Raw genomic sequence first — 15,971 nt, 5'->3', positions numbered from 1 at the left:
GAGACCGTGACAGAGTGCAAAACTTTTATACTTGACAACACACACAAAAACCCCCACACACAACAAAAATCAGAATTTTTGTGATTTGGATTTTTATTTAAAGGTGAAACCTTTTTTCTTTTCTTTTTTTTGCCAGATTCGACATTTTGATTAATTTCATTGAAGTATACTTTAGTTTTTTTGTTTTACTTTGATGCTATAATAGATGTTTAGAAAATTCAGTTATATTTAAGATTATATAGCATCATGGCAAAACAACAGTCTCCTCAAGCTGCTTTATACTGTAAGGTGAAAACACTACAGAAAAAGCCAGAAAACCCCAACAATCCAATGATCCCCTTTGAGCAAGCACTGGGCGACAGTGGGGAGGAAAAACTCCCTTTAGGAAGAAACCTCCGGCAGAACCAGGCTCAAGAAGGGGCGGCCATCTGCTGCGACCGGTTGGGGGTGATGGAAAGAGAATAGAGGGAGACAAGATGAAGTATACTTCTAATGGCCTATTCCAATTGGTGGTAATACATCATAAGAATTGAGGAAAGGTGGTGTTGATGGAGACTCTGGGGAAGGCCTAGTCAAGCTCAGTTTTAAGCTTTTCAACTTCATCAATCATTCACACTCAGAAATTAAAGTACAGAAATGTACCTATAGGGGTACAATGGCTTGTCACTGGGGTGGTACCCTCTAAGGTACCGTTCTGTACCCTAAACTGTGGGTACTGATTTGTACCCTTGTAATTTGTACCTTTTACATGTCAAACCTGTACTTTAAAGGGCAAAGTTGTACCCTTAGTATAAAGTACAAAAAAGAACCCTTAAAAGGAGTACAAAAATGTCTTTCTAAAGGTTCAGTATCTAAACACAGATTTCCTACATTTTTCCTCTCAAGATTTGAAAAATTGAAGATACAAAGTCAAAAATACTTGTCACATTTATTACCTTCTTAAATACATTGCTTAACTGTTACATACAAACTGTTATCAACAGAGTATGTGTCATAAGCTGCAACATCAATTTCCTGTCCAGGTTTTAGCAACGTCCATTCACTATCAACTCTAACACTGTATGAATGAAAATGGTTGTCATATAACAGAGGAATGAGAATTTTTCCACAAAAGACCCACATTGTGTCAATATTAAATATGTACTTAATTTGCCAGAACAGAGGAATCTTCTCTGAATGCAGTACATCAATGACAAACACATCTCTTACACAGTATTTGACACTGTTCACAATTACTTCTGACACACGCTGGAAAGCTTTCTTAGCACTATCAACTTCAGAAAAGCCACAATAGACTGTCAGTGCTTGTTGCAGTTCCAGTGGTAATGACAAAAATGGTGTAGTCACACTTTTTCCAAAAACATTTTCAAATTCACCAAGTAAACTTTTGTTAGAAAACTCCCAGCACTGTCTGAACTGATGTCTGTTGCTCAAAGTTGTAGCAATGTTCATAAAATTTCTACAATTGCGGGACAACGTTTTGAAATACTGGTGCTTACTTTCAAATCTCATACACCATAACAAACGTAGAGGGCCGAACATTTCAATCAGTCTTGCATAGTGGATTAAATAATGACACTTTGGTGTAATTACATCCCCAAATACACTTTTCAGTTTTGTGAGAAACTCATGGACAAGCAACTTCAACAATAAAATATTCTCTTTTCGCACTTTTTTAGCCATTACAATCTCTGTTATTTCACGACATAGAAGAAAAACATGCCAATATTTACAATTAGGTGGCACACGGTCTGCCATCAGAAATGGCAGCAATCTGAACAGGCACCACTTTTGAGATGCTGATCCAACAATACCAACACTCTGTAGTCTTTCTGATAACTGTACTGGTTTGTTTGTTTTGTCATTCTGACCAATGGGCATTTTTTGCAATTCTTCATTGATCTCTCTAATTGTAATATGCTTCTCAGTGTGGGCTTTACAAATCACTAGTTTCATAACTAGAGGAACTACACCTTCCAACAGATCATGCATTACATCAGGTGGTAAAGCTTGTGTAACACTGAAATAACTCAGTCTGTCAAAAGGACATGAACTATTTACACCATATATTGTTTTATCATCCGGAAATTCTTGGATTCGTGCAAGATGATACTGGTGAACCTCTGATGTTCTTAAAACAAAGCTTTCTTCCTCAAAGGATTGTTTCATATCTTCATAAGAAGCCATGCAATACCGACAAATTCTACCAGTGTTAAATGACATAGAAAAACCACCAATCATGTGAGCTGATAAATTATCACAAGATAAAGTTGCAAGAGCAGCATGAATAGTGTGTTCAGTTTTATCAATGGTAAAAGTAAAGCCATCAGTGGAAAGTTTTTCCAAATCATCAAGCAAAGGTTTAAGGATAACATGCCAACCACACCGCTTAACGAAAGAATAGCGTACCAATAACGCTAGATGAATGTGCCTCTGCTGAGAAGTGTACCTTTTGTCCAAATTGCCTACAGTGTAATAAAATGCACTAAGTTTGTGTTTGGATCATTTAGATCCTAGAGGATTAAGTACTTCAAATTCATCCTCATAAAAATGGAGTCGCAGTGCATTTGGGTTATCCTTGAAGAATTGATGATGTCTGAAGATTTCTCCATCAGAGTAATCTGTTAGAAATTCATCAGTTTCCGAATTGCCACTTGAAAAAATGTGATCTTTTATGTCTTCATGAGAAAGATAATTTTTTAGCACCTTATCAACAGGCACATATGAATACGAGCTAACTGTATGACCCACAGAGTCTCTTAATTTGCAATGAACAGGCTCTGTCATGTTGATCTTTGATTTGCAATGTTCTTTGACTAAATAAGGAGATCGAATAGCTGTTGAAGCCTTCTCAAAAAATTCATTTGAATGCAGGACATTTTTAACCTCTGGACACAAAGACACGTCAAGACCCATTTTCTCTAAATGATATGCTATAAAAGCATCGTAGTTCTCCTTGAAAAAACACATCAGAAAATTTACGTCTTCCACAATTTCTTCCTGAACAGAGACCGGTAAAGAATTTTTCTCTCTGCACTTAAGAATGAACTTGAAAAGATTGTCTCTGAAATTTATCAAAAATTCATCCCAGGATGGAGGGGTTTCAATATTTTCAGTTATGTCATTTGCAAATTCATTTGGGTGTGGACTGACTACCTCCTGCTCATTTTCATCTAAGTCTTTATGGGGACACAACACTTGCTCTCTGTGTTTCCTATACACATGTCGTCTGAAAGATTCATATTTTTTGAAGGAAGAACAGCAGTCACTGAGTCCACAGGTTATATCAAAATTGGCATCATGGGAATGAATAAGTCCTATGTGCTGAATAAGCTTTGTCAAACTAAAGGTTCTTCTGCCACATTTGGAGCACTGATATGGCTGAGGCATGGTGGTCAATACAGAAGATTTATTTGTCTGGTGACTGTGATTGGCAGAGGCCGGTCCTCACCCTCATCTATTTTCACAATGTACTTTTGGAGAAAAATCAGGGTGTTCTTCAGATGTTTTGGATAAGCAAGGTTGAAGACAAAATACAAGCAGAAATAAGAGATGATTCCTTCAAAAATACACGAGCTTCTGCACACTTCACTGCCATCCAACTTCACAATGTTTGGAGCGCTTCTGGAGAACACTGGTTTCCAGTCTTCATGAAGTAGCTGAACAGTTGGATAGGGGGTTTTCGGATGAACCTTTGAAGTCAAAAGAGAAGGTAGAGGAAAGCAATATCTTAGTCTCTTAACAAAAGATACATTTGTTTTCCTTTTATATAGACTAAATATTTTAATACACACACCTCTCCAAGTATGACAAAGAGATCCAGTTTCTCCTTGAAGACGTATGGCAGGAATAAAAGTGCAGCCCTTGTGTCAAGATCTGCCAAAAAAACAACAAAACACAAGATCACCCATGCATTTTATCTGGCATTTCCAGTTACCTATAAAAATTATATAAAATGGAAGCCTTGAAGTTAAAAAAAAAAAGCAAATACCTGGTAGGTCATCAGTGAGAGCCTCCTCTCTTGCATCAAGGTAGAGCTGGTAGAGTGGGGTTTTCCCTCGTGTAAGGCCAATCACCTTCGCTGGCTTACATTACCCGTTGTTGGTTGGATCCACCTGAGTTCGTTGCACAGCTACAAGTAAAAAATTCATTTTCAGTACAAAATAACAGTGTATGAAAATGAAATAATCTAAAGTTGATATTAATTATGTATGGTGCTGCATAATTATTTTTTTTATAGAATTTAACAACAATACTGTAAGAAGTTACATGAACATACAAAAAAAGGAAAGAGGGACAGATGAAGAAAGCAAGGTCAAGGGCAAATAAAATATACTACTATAAACATGTTAAATGTGACAGCTATTTCCAAGTTCAATTCAGCTTTCTGACTTACACCAGTAGGCATCCCTAAGAAGGGGTACTTCTTCAACACATCTTCCACAGGCATACCATTTGCAATTTCTTTCTGCCGCCAAGCAAACGTTTGCTGCATACGGTTATGAACCACCATGGTATCTGGTTGCATCTTCTGATATTGGCACTGTATGACCTTTAAGTGGGCGTCTATGGATAATAAATCCTCTCCTTGGACGCATGGTCCCTTGAAAGAAAGCAAGAGTGAGAAGAGAAAGTCAAAACAGATTAGAAACCCAACATAAGACTAAATATACAATTAGAGCTGACACGATCTGTGCATCACAAAGAACTCGTATCGGTTAAAGTTAACCGATACCATGAACCAATATTTAAAATATGGAAACTCTGAAATAATTTCACATAAAATCTTAATTGTTAACTTGAAATTTTAGTTTTGGAGTCATATTTAAAATGGGTTTTTTTTGTTTTTGTTTTTTAAATCTAGTTCACCCTCTTTTAGCGCCTTCCAATTAATAATTTTTTGTGAGGTAGAAGTATTAGCACTGGTACTTTGTATTAGCAAGTGCTCTAATCCAAGTATTGGTATTGTTTCGGTTTGAAAAAAGGTACAGTTGCATCCCTAATCCTTAGTTTTAGATGTAATAACAGAGGCAAGAACATTTTATAGCTCAAGGTGTCCCTCACACCAACCTGACAAACATTTCTCTGACTTGTTCGTTGACATTTATTAGGCTGCCCTCTCCTCGTAGAACCAAACTTCTCCTTACAACGCCTCACTGCCTCACTGTCGACTAGTGGTGCCCGCTCTGATTTGAATTTACGTCTCAAAGACATATGCCATGTGTGCTTGTTGAACAGAAACATAAGTTACTGTAAAAACAATCTACACAAAATACACCCAACAAAGAATCAGTAAACATATGTTACAGAGTATAGCATGGTGGAAAAGGATGGAGAGAATCCCCCACTAAGCTTTTGGGTTGGCATTTCTTTAGATTTTGTTTTGTATTAATTGCATGCTTTGGTGTTTTTTTGTGTTTGATGTGAGGTGTGGGCCACACCCATGTGGGAGTGGAGATTCTACTCTAGTCCAGCTGCCAGCTATTTGGAGTTGAATACAGGGAGCAGCTGATTGGGGAGGATTGGAGCCCTTCTCTATAAAGGGGAGAGGAAACAGGAAGTAGGGGTTGTCGTTGTTTTTTTTAGTAGGACACTGGTGAAGCAGGGAAGCCTCGAAGATCCAGGATGAAGTGTGCACATTTTAATGGAAAAGATTTTTAACCTGGCCTGGTTTTGCTTTTAAAATAAACTGAGGATGTTGGAGGGAGGACTCATTCTTATTGGGATGTGAGTGGATGTGCTGGAAGGCAGGAAAACAAACACTGGACTGGAGACTCTCTGTGCCCCTGACAAGGAAACTGGACCAGTTTTGGGGAAGTTCCAGCTCCCAGGATGTGATCTGGAGACCCAGCCTCGAACGAAGTCAGGCCTGAAAAGGCTAACAACCCTGACCGCGGTGGCTTTGGGCCTTGGATTCCTGGCCAGAGTTGTGTCTTCAGCCAGTAGTTTTACCCGGAGAAAGAACAAATAAATCTTGTGTAACCCATTACAGTGTGCGTGTGGTGGTTCGTTACTGGTCAATATTAGAGCTACTACTTTCTTGTACGGAGGCCATTTTGGGCCTTACGTAACACATACTTCATACAAACCTACTGAGAGGCTACAGATTGTCTTACTAACAAAACAAGATCGAAAAAAGCTTCACTTTTACTTTGTAATCTTGAAGGAACCTTATGCTAATTTTAAATTTAACTTACATAACCATTTCCCTCATGATCCTTGAGGAAAGGATACTTCGTTACCAGCGTCTTCACAGCTTGCACATATTCAGAATTTGTGGGATACCTGTAATATCAGAAGAAACAGAAGTGTTAGAGCAACTGCTGACAAACAAACTTTATCAAGTGTTAGTTATTGTTTCTTAGTAATGTAGCGTTTATTTTCAATATGACAGATTCAGCTTTTTCTAAAGCAACAAGCTAACATTACCCTGATTAACTTACATAGTATACTGTGCCACAGCTTCATATAGAACTCTGATTATTGTGTGTCTGTCCCTTGGATTTTTATGGCACGGTTCTTTGTTGTCCAGTTTTAGTTGCAGATTTTTGGGAAATCTTGGAATTTCAAAAGAGGCTGGCAGTCTCAAAGTATTTTCATTGCTGTGAAAACAGTTAAGTGTTTGTTTTTATTGCATGAATTGAAGTATAAAACACTACAGTAACAATACATATGGTAGAAACAATGATCATATTAACTAAATCCTAAAAGTGCATAACGGCCAACATGTATGCTTCAGACATACTAACTTCATTATAAATAAGAAAATACCTTATTGAAGTTGACGAAGTAGATGGTTGCCAGTCTTCTGGAGAGACAGTCTGTAGAGTCAGACTGACTGAAGATTCCTTCATCCTTGACACAAACTGGTTGAATTTAACCTGCTTTTTGAAGGATCCTTGGAAAAGGTATGCAACCATAGTCTCAGTAAGACCGCAGTCAACTGTGTCACCATCAACCTCATTGTCTGCAAGATAAATGGTAGTACAAACTCTAAATTCAATGTAAGGATATTTATCACCACATTTTTACATGGGTAAAAACCGTATATCACACACATTAAAACCTTTTGTACAACTTCTTTCAGTTCAAAGAAATATTCATTTAAAAAAAATCAGTAAATTAAATAAAATAAACCAAATCTTTAGAGTGAATCCTCTCGATATGCAAAGTTTTCATTTTTAAATTTAGATGTTTGTTTGGGACTACTGGACACAGGAGAGCAGAGTCTGAGCATGCTTTTGTGCCCTTTCAAGTTTGGAAGAAAAAAAAGACTAGAATGCTGTAATGTGTTAATATTCACTACTAAGGTGACTCCTTTCTCCAGATTTCCGACAGTTTCTGCCGTCTGTTCTTTCAGACCGATTACTTATAGTGATAACACCGTATTACAAGCTCAGATTACATGCTGAAAAAGTTCCCACATTGCTTAAAACGCGACTATCAAACCCCAGCTGCGACACCCTTGTTATATTTTAAACAAGTGCGGCGTCAAGATATTTCCTTTAAACGTTATTATCAGCTGCCCATGTGTGTTAATGGCCTTGGAATGGATGTAAAAACGTGATTTTATTAAACCATTAATACACTAACGGTAAACTGCATTCAGCTACCAGGGAATCAAATTTCGCGCCGGTGTTCCAGATCTACTGGCGTTTAGATCAACTGGCGTTGGTCGAACAGATGTGTGGCAGTCTTGCGTTTCAGGAGCTGCTACCGACAAACCAGCAAAAAAACGCCAAATGTGTCATCTGTGACACTTGTGAGGTTATCTCAAACACACTCCGTCAGTCTTGATGCTGTTGAACAACAAAATGTTTAAAATGTGGCGAGTTTATCTGGTGATATCCTCATGCGCGACGCGATCGCGAAAACAGCAAACAAGTAACACCACGCCGATGTTGTTCACAGGACAGCAAGAGTAAACGATCGGGAGACTCTTGTCGTCGTTATCGTTCCGCTCGCACGTTTTATTTCTCCGGTTTCAGCGTTTTTGCTTCACAACTAAAGCGAGCAGTTTACTTTGTGCACTAACATGGAGTCGAGTCAACCAGCGCCACCTCTGGCCAAGTGCCACAGCCTACAGCCAGATCAACCTGTGACACACATCTGCACCACGTTTGAATTCGTGTCATGCACATTTGTACCTTTCAATTGTGTCTGTTTGTGCGTCATGCAAATAAACCTTTGAAATGAATGAAATGATATCATATATTCCTTATTGGCCTACATTTGTACAAAATTCCAAATTATATACACAAAGTCATAGACATCACCACTCCAATTGGTCATCATGATTTTGATATTCTCTTTTTCCATAACAATGAAATACGCCTTGGACAAATATGACACATCAATATTTCATTAGTGTTGTCACATCACATCCTGTAAGCATCATCTGCCTGTGTCCTTTCCCTGGAAATGAATATTTCCAGCCAATATTGGCAATCCATCAACATGGCTGGAGAGTTGGTAGTTATATACAGTCTGTATAAGTGTGGTTAATCTAATGAAGATTTGTAAGGAGACGGCAGTTACTGTGAATTCACAGCAGTTACACAGTGATTAGTAATAAACAGTCAGTGAGTGTGAGTGGATATGACTGTTCCCACCACTAACACATGGCCCTACGCTGTGTTCACTGCATCATTCCATGTTTGGCACTGATCACCACCTGCACTCATGTATATATCTATCTATCTACTTAGCACTTTTAATTCTTATTTTTATTTTCATGTCTATTTAAGCTTAATTTATAACAGTATGTTTGCACTGAAGCACCGCAGCAATTTCCTAATATCCTAACTCCTAACTAGAAGGGGGAATTATGTTAAAATGCTCTTCATAGACTACAGCTCTGCATTTAACACCATAATTCCCTCCACACTCACCACCAAGCTGGAGCATCTGGGACTCAGCTCATCTATGTGTCAGTGGATCTCCAACTTCCTAACTGGCAGACCACAGGCAGTAAGGATGGGCGGACATGTCTCAGCCTCCACCACTCTCAGCACTGGAGCCCCCCAGGGGTGTGTTCTGAGCCCCCTGCTGTACTCTTTGTACACATATGACTGTGTGGCCACTACCAGCTCCACCACCATCATCAAGTTTGCTGACGACACCGTCGTGGTGGGCCTGATCTCTGATAACAACGAGACGGCCTACCTGAAGGAGATTAGGAATCTGGAAAACTGGTGCCAGTGGAGAGAGTGGACAGCTTCAAATACCTCGGAGTTCACATCACGCAGGACCTGTCATGGTCCTGTCACATCAACACCGTGGTGAAAAAGGCCCGACAGCGTCTCTACCACCTCAGACGCTTGAGAGACTTCCAACTGCCCTCCAAGGTGCTCAGGAACTTTTACTCGTGCACCATAGAGAGCATCCTGGCGGGAAACATCTTAACCTGGTTCGGGAACAGCACCATGCAGGACAGACGAGCTCTACAGAGGGTTGTGCGGTCAGCTGAGCGCACCATCCGCTCCGAGCTCCCTGACCTGCACTCAATCTACAGCAGGCGGTGCTGGACCAAGGCCAGGAAGATCGTGAAGGACCTCAGCCATCCCAACAACAGACTGTTCTCTCTGTTGAGGTCAGGAAAGCGATTCCGCTCCCTGAAGACCAACACAGAGAGACTGAGGAGGAGCTTCTTCCCGCAGGCGATACGGTCTCTCAATCACACCACCACACAGTACTGACCCACACATATGGTTCTTACACACACACTGGACTTTCTGGACATTGTTTTTGCACAACACTGGTCACTATATTCTTCATTTCCGGTTAATACTTGTACAGCTGCTGTTATTGTGTATATATTTATTTATATTTAGATTTCTTCATACATTCTTATATAGTTCTATATTGTGTATTTTGTTGTACAGTTATTTCATTTTTAACCTTAATTTATATTTTATTCCTTCCTAGTTAAATTTACCCTTTTTAATTTTTCATATTTATTTCCTATCTTATTCATAGCCTTTTCCTTTTTTGTTCTCTTTAGGTCACGAGCAGTTGTCCAAGCATTTCACTACATATCGTACTGTGTATGACTGTGTACGTGACAAATAAAATTTGAATTTGAATTTGAATTTTTGAATTTAATGTTGTAAACCCGCTCAACATTTGGCAATAAAACCCATTCTGATTCTGATTCTGATATAAGAAAGTCAGTGACTCAGGTGTGTCGCTTGCTTTGTCATCTGTTTGTGAGACTGTAGGAGACGTAGAAATCTTTTGTTTTAAATCTTAGTTAGGAAGGTTCCTGTTTGAAAACAAGCACTTTTTGTGAGAAATGCAAGAAGTACATCTGCAGAAAGCACACCGTTACATTCTGTCCATCATGTGGACAAAATCGAAAATGTTGAGCATTGAAAAACTGAGAACGTTGGGCAAGTTCAAAAGAAATGTGTTTGTAAGAACGAAAAACCAAATTGTTCCTAAAATAGTTATGGAAAGTCTAACTGTTGTATGTCTGTGTTCTACATGTTTATCTAATCGAAAATAAAGGTGCTATTGTTTTATTGCAGTTTTTGGATAATTCTGAGTGGATTTACACAGTACGGGTCAAAATGACCCGCAACAAAATGTCATTTTTTTGTTCTTCAACATAATACAAGGGTTCATTTCCAAAACTTGCTTATGATCTTCAATTTGTAGCAGATCCACTATCACACAGCAGCTGGAGCAGTTTCAAATGGGGGTCAGTCCACTGCTGCCACCTGTGGCCAAGTGCCACAGCCTACTACTAGATTAACTTGTGACACATCTGCACCTGCTGCTATGATCACAGTGAGTAGAGGCTGAGTGGCTGCACTTACCCCGGGTACATCCAAATCTACCCACAAACATGTTGAAAGATGCAATGGCAGCAATGTGGATTGTCAACACTAAAAACAATCAGTAAGCAAAGACAACAGGGATCAATTTTTACTGTTTATTTAATACCCACAACATTTGTAGTCGCCTTCGGCACAGGGAAAGTCCACACACACTGTGTGGTACCACTTTCCACAGAAGGTGCAATCTGCAAGATTGAATGAGATTGTCAGAGTCATTGTCTGACTGTTTATTACTAATCACCTGCTGTACATTCACAGTAACTGCCATCTCCTTACAAATGTTTATTAGATTAACCACACTGTATATAACAACCAACTCTAAAATGTTTGTTCGCAGAGAAAAGACACAGACAGACTACGCTAACGACATGTGATGTTACAACACTAGTGAAATATTAGTGTCATTTCATTCTTTTCAAAGGTTTATTTGCATGACGCACAAACAGACACAGTTGAAAGGTACAAATGTGCATGACACGAATTCAAACGTGGTGCAGATGTGTGTCACAGGTTGATCTGGCTGTAGGCTGTGGCACTTGGCCAGAGGTGGCGCTGGTTGACTCGACTCCATGTTAGTGCACAAAGTAAACTGCTCGCTGTAGTTGTGAAGCAAAAACGCTGAAATCGGAGAAATAAACCGTGCGAGCGGAACGATAACGACGACAAGAGTCTCCCGATCGTTTACTCTTGCTGTCCTGTGAACAACATCGGCGTGGTGTTAATTGTTTGCTGTTTTCGCGATCGCGTCGCGAATGAGGATATCACCAGATAAACTCGCCACATTTTAAACATTTTGTTGTTCAACAGCATCAAGACTGACGGAGTGTGTTTGAGATAACCTCACAAGTGTCACAGATGACACATTTGGCGTTTTTTTGCTGGTTTGTCGGTAGCAGCTCCTGAAACGCAAGACTGCCACACATCTGTTCGACCAACGCCAGTTGATCTAAACGCCAGTAGATCTGGAACACCGCCAGTCCGAGTGTCAGGTGAACTGAACTTCAGGTAAGAAGTTATGACCTGCAGTCTATCTGGGTCAGATATAAACCAAGTTTAGGTGGAGTTTATTTTCGTTGTGCTGACTTTTTACCCTCAGTTGCAATAACTAGTACTGGTTCTAGCCAGCTTGACAGAGTTTATATACAGCTGGGTGGGTGCTATGACGTTACTGATAGTGAACTTTATTTTATTCATAAGGTTAGTTAGTAGAGTTGCCAACGGCTCTTTAAAAAAATGGAATGGTCCCTCATTCAGAGAAAATATTACACGTTTCGTATTGAGCTGAGAAGGAACACAGTTTGTCCCGGACTTTCGCTATAATGAAAAAAAGACACAAAGCTGGAGTTATTCTGTCGTTACGCTGCACAGCTGCCTCTTCTCCTCTCATCCTCTCCCCTGCCTCTCCTGTTGCTACTTCAATCATGAAACTGATCAATGATCAGCTGATTGGCTTTTCTCCCTTGTTTATTTATCGCCCACTTTGCGCCAGAAAGAGGAAACCAGCAGATGTCGCGCTAAACAACAGCAGCACATTTAAGCTTGATCAGCTGTTGTTAGAATTTATTTGATATTACTTTCTAGTATCAGCTGATGTTTGCTGGAGTCACAGCTGTAAAAGCTGCTGGTCATGATATCGGTTTGGATATGTGGTGAGAGGGAAACATGAAGATGAAACCAGGAGATGTCCTTACTGAATCATCAGAGCTGAACAGGTGATGGAGAAACAGGTTTACCTTTTAGTTCACATGAATGAGTTGAAGGGAAGTTATGAACTGTTTCTGAGACACAAATAACACCAGGATCCTTTTTTATGTAGCTGACAGCTGGCAACTGTGCAGGGGTGGATCTAGGAAAGTTTTGCCAGGGGGCCAGGTAGGGCATTAACAGGGAAAGGTGGGGCACAAAGAAATACTTTTCTTTCTTATTCTCATTTAAAATATCTAGCTTTTATTAAATAATTATCTAAATCTTACAACCAAAGTTTTTATCTGACGTAAAATGTATAGAAATCATACATATACCAACAAGACAGTGTACATCACTGTCACAACAGCATTTGTTTTCAGTCAAAGTCTTTATGGCTTTAATACCTGGTGGGCCGGTCTCTAGTCAAAATGCCTGATTTTCTGTCCCAGTCCAGCCCTGCAGGTTAATACTGGCAGTGTCACCATGCCAGCTGACTGTATTTCATCATCAGCCAGTGTTGTTCTTGATCAATATTACCAAAGTTTACCATAAGGCAGCATAGAAAGTATTTACTTGCTTTCAGGTTTTATTCAAATGTTAGTCTTTTCAGTTGTTTCCCCACTTTTTTCCTGTTTCAAAATCAAACACCAGTTTGTGAGAAGATTATCTTCTTTTTTTTAATAGGCATTGGTTTTGCATTGGCATTGGCTAATTTGTCAATTCTTTGTTACAAATGTTCGTATTTTAATATTCAAAAATGTTTTTGCCCAAAACATATGTGCACTATATGTCAGTAAAAATATTATGCAAATATTGCTGTCCTTGAATGCTGAGTAAACACTGACAAAGCACTGATTGTATCTCTTGTACTTTATCAACGCAGTATCTAAAAACTTTGCACCATAGTGGTTAAAATCTCATTCTAATAAGAATTAAAAGCGCATTCGGTTATTAGGTTTATAGGATTATTGAATTATGGTTAACGGTTGGTAGATTTTTTTTTTTAAAACATTATCTGCCAATTACATCTGCCACCCTTCTCCAAATCTGTGCCCCTACCTGGCCCCCCAACAAAAATTTTCTAGACACGCCACTGGGTCCGGGTGGATCTCCACCAGCAGCTCAGCAGGCGAATCCGAAAACTGACACTGACGGCCAAACTCGCAGCGGTGCTTGGAGTAAGCATAAGTGGACCTGGACCTCACCGGACCTGGAGTACCTGATGATTAAGTGCCGGCCATTCTGGCTACCGAGGGAATTTACAGCAGTGATTATTACGGCTGTTTACATTCCCCCACAAGCCGACACTGACCGAGCACTCAGGGAACTGTACAGCGCGATCAGCAGTGAGGAAACCGCACACCCAGAGGCAGCGTTTATCACAGCCGGAGACTTTAATAAGGGAAACCTGAAGAAAGTCTCACCCAAACTCCACCAACACATCCATTTTAACACTCGTGGAGACCGGCTACTCGACCACTGCTACATCTCTTTCCGGGATGCGTACAAAGCCCTCCCCCGCACCCCATTCGGCCAATCAGATCACCGCTCCATCCTGCTCCTGCCCGCCTACAGGCAGAAGCTGAAACAGGAAGCTCCAACCCGGAGGGCGGTGCTGTTTTGATCACGCGGACTGGGAAATGTTTCACGTGGCTGCTAGGGACATTGACGAGTACACAGACTCAGTCTGCGGATTTATCAGGAAATGCGTGGAAGATGTCGTCCCATCCAGAACAGTTAAATCCTTCCCAAATCAAAAACCCTGGATTAACGGAGATGTTCGCGCGGCACTGGCGGCACGGAGCACCGCCTTTGCCTCCGCGAACACATCGGACTACAAACACGCACATTACCAACTCCGGAAGACTATCTAAGCAGCCAAACGTGAGTACAGGGACAGGGTGGAGCAACAGTTCGACAACCCTCGGAGTATGTGGCAGGGACTAAACACGATCACAGACTTTAGAGGGAAAACCAGCACACCGCAGACCACGGCCTCTCTGTGTGAGGATCTAAACGTATTCTACGCTAGATTCGACACAGCGAACACCATGAGACCGGACAGTGTGCGCACCGCGGATGACGTCAGTGCGCACACTGTGTCTGAGGAGGATGTGCGGAAGTGCTTCAGGAAGGTGAACGCACGCAAAGCTACTGGTCCGGACGGGATTCCCGGCCGCGTCCTCAAGTCATGCGCGGCTCAGCTGGCTGCAGTGTTCACGCACATCTTCAACCTTTCCCTCTCTCTGTCTGTAGTCCCAGCCTGCTTCAAAATGGCCACCGTCGTCCCTGTACCCAAATCCTCCACCATCTCCTCATTGAACGACTGGCGACCTGTAGCCCTGACCCCCATCGTAAGCAAATGCTTCGGTCACTGGACCCTCTACAGTTCGCATACCGCCACAACAGGTCCACTGATGATGCCATAGCCTTGACACTACACACTGCCCTGTCACACCTGGAGAAGAGAGACACGTATGTGAGAATGCTGTTTGTAGATTACAGCTCAGCATTCAATACCATCGTTCCCTCGAAGCTGGACAGGAAACTGCAGGATCTAGGACTGAGCAGCTCCCTCTGCAGCTGGATCCTTAGCTTCCTGTCTGACAGACGCCAAGTGGTCAGACTGGGCAGCATCACCTCATCCCCCATCACACTGAACACTGGTGCCCCACAGGGGTGTGTACTGAGCCCTCTCCTGTACTCACTCTACACCTACGACTGCACAGCCACTAACAACTCCAACATCATTGTGAAGTTTGCGGACGACACTACAGTGGTGGGTCTTATCACCAATGGTGATGAGACGGCTTACAGGGAGGAGGTCAGCGCCCTGACCCACTGGTGTCAAGACAACCATCTCACACTCAACGTCGCAAAGACAAAGGAGCTGATAGTGGACTTCCGGAGGTGCAGAGAAGTACACACCCCCATCACCATCAACGGCGCTGCTGTGGAGAGAGTGAGCAGCTTCCGGTTCCTTGGTGTACATCTGGCTGAGGATCTTACGTGGTCAGTACACACAAACAAAACAGTGAAGAAGGCGCAGCAGCGCCTCTTCTTTCTCAGGAGACTGAAAAGATTCGGCATGAGCCCCCGCATCCTCAGGACCTTCTATCACTGTGCCATTGAGAGCATCCTCACTGGATGCATCACCACCTGGTATGGCAACAGCACCGCCTACAACTGCAAAGCTCTCCAGCGAGTAGTGCGGTGCTCTGAACGGATAATTGGAGGTGAGCTTCCCTCCCTCCAAGACATCTACAGGAAGCGGTGCCTGAGGAAAGCGGGGAGGATCATCAAGGACTCCAGTCACCCCAGCCATAAACTGTTCAGACTGCTTCCATCAGGAAGGAGGTTCTGCAGCATCCGGTCCCGTACCAGCAGACTGAGAGACAGCTTCTTCCATCAGGCCATCAGACTGCTGAACACTTCATAGACACC

General features: G+C 41.5%; 1 pseudogene; it reads right to left on the bottom strand.

The window, feature by feature from the left end:
• Positions 1-909: 909 nt before the first annotated feature.
• LOC146679851 (sterile alpha motif domain-containing protein 3-like) lies at positions 910-7,059 on the bottom strand (annotated as a pseudogene).
• Between the last annotated feature and the right edge of the window lie 8,912 nt (positions 7,060-15,971).

Source organism: Copadichromis virginalis, linkage group LG23 (assembly GCF_057382275.1).
Source record: "Copadichromis virginalis isolate Kocher_CV1m ecotype Utaka linkage group LG23, C_Virginalis_male_GT1.1, whole genome shotgun sequence".
Classification (NCBI taxonomy): Eukaryota; Metazoa; Chordata; class Actinopteri; order Cichliformes; family Cichlidae; genus Copadichromis; species Copadichromis virginalis.
Note: the sequence above shows the minus strand (reverse complement) of the source record. Positions and strands in the feature narration are given on the sequence as shown.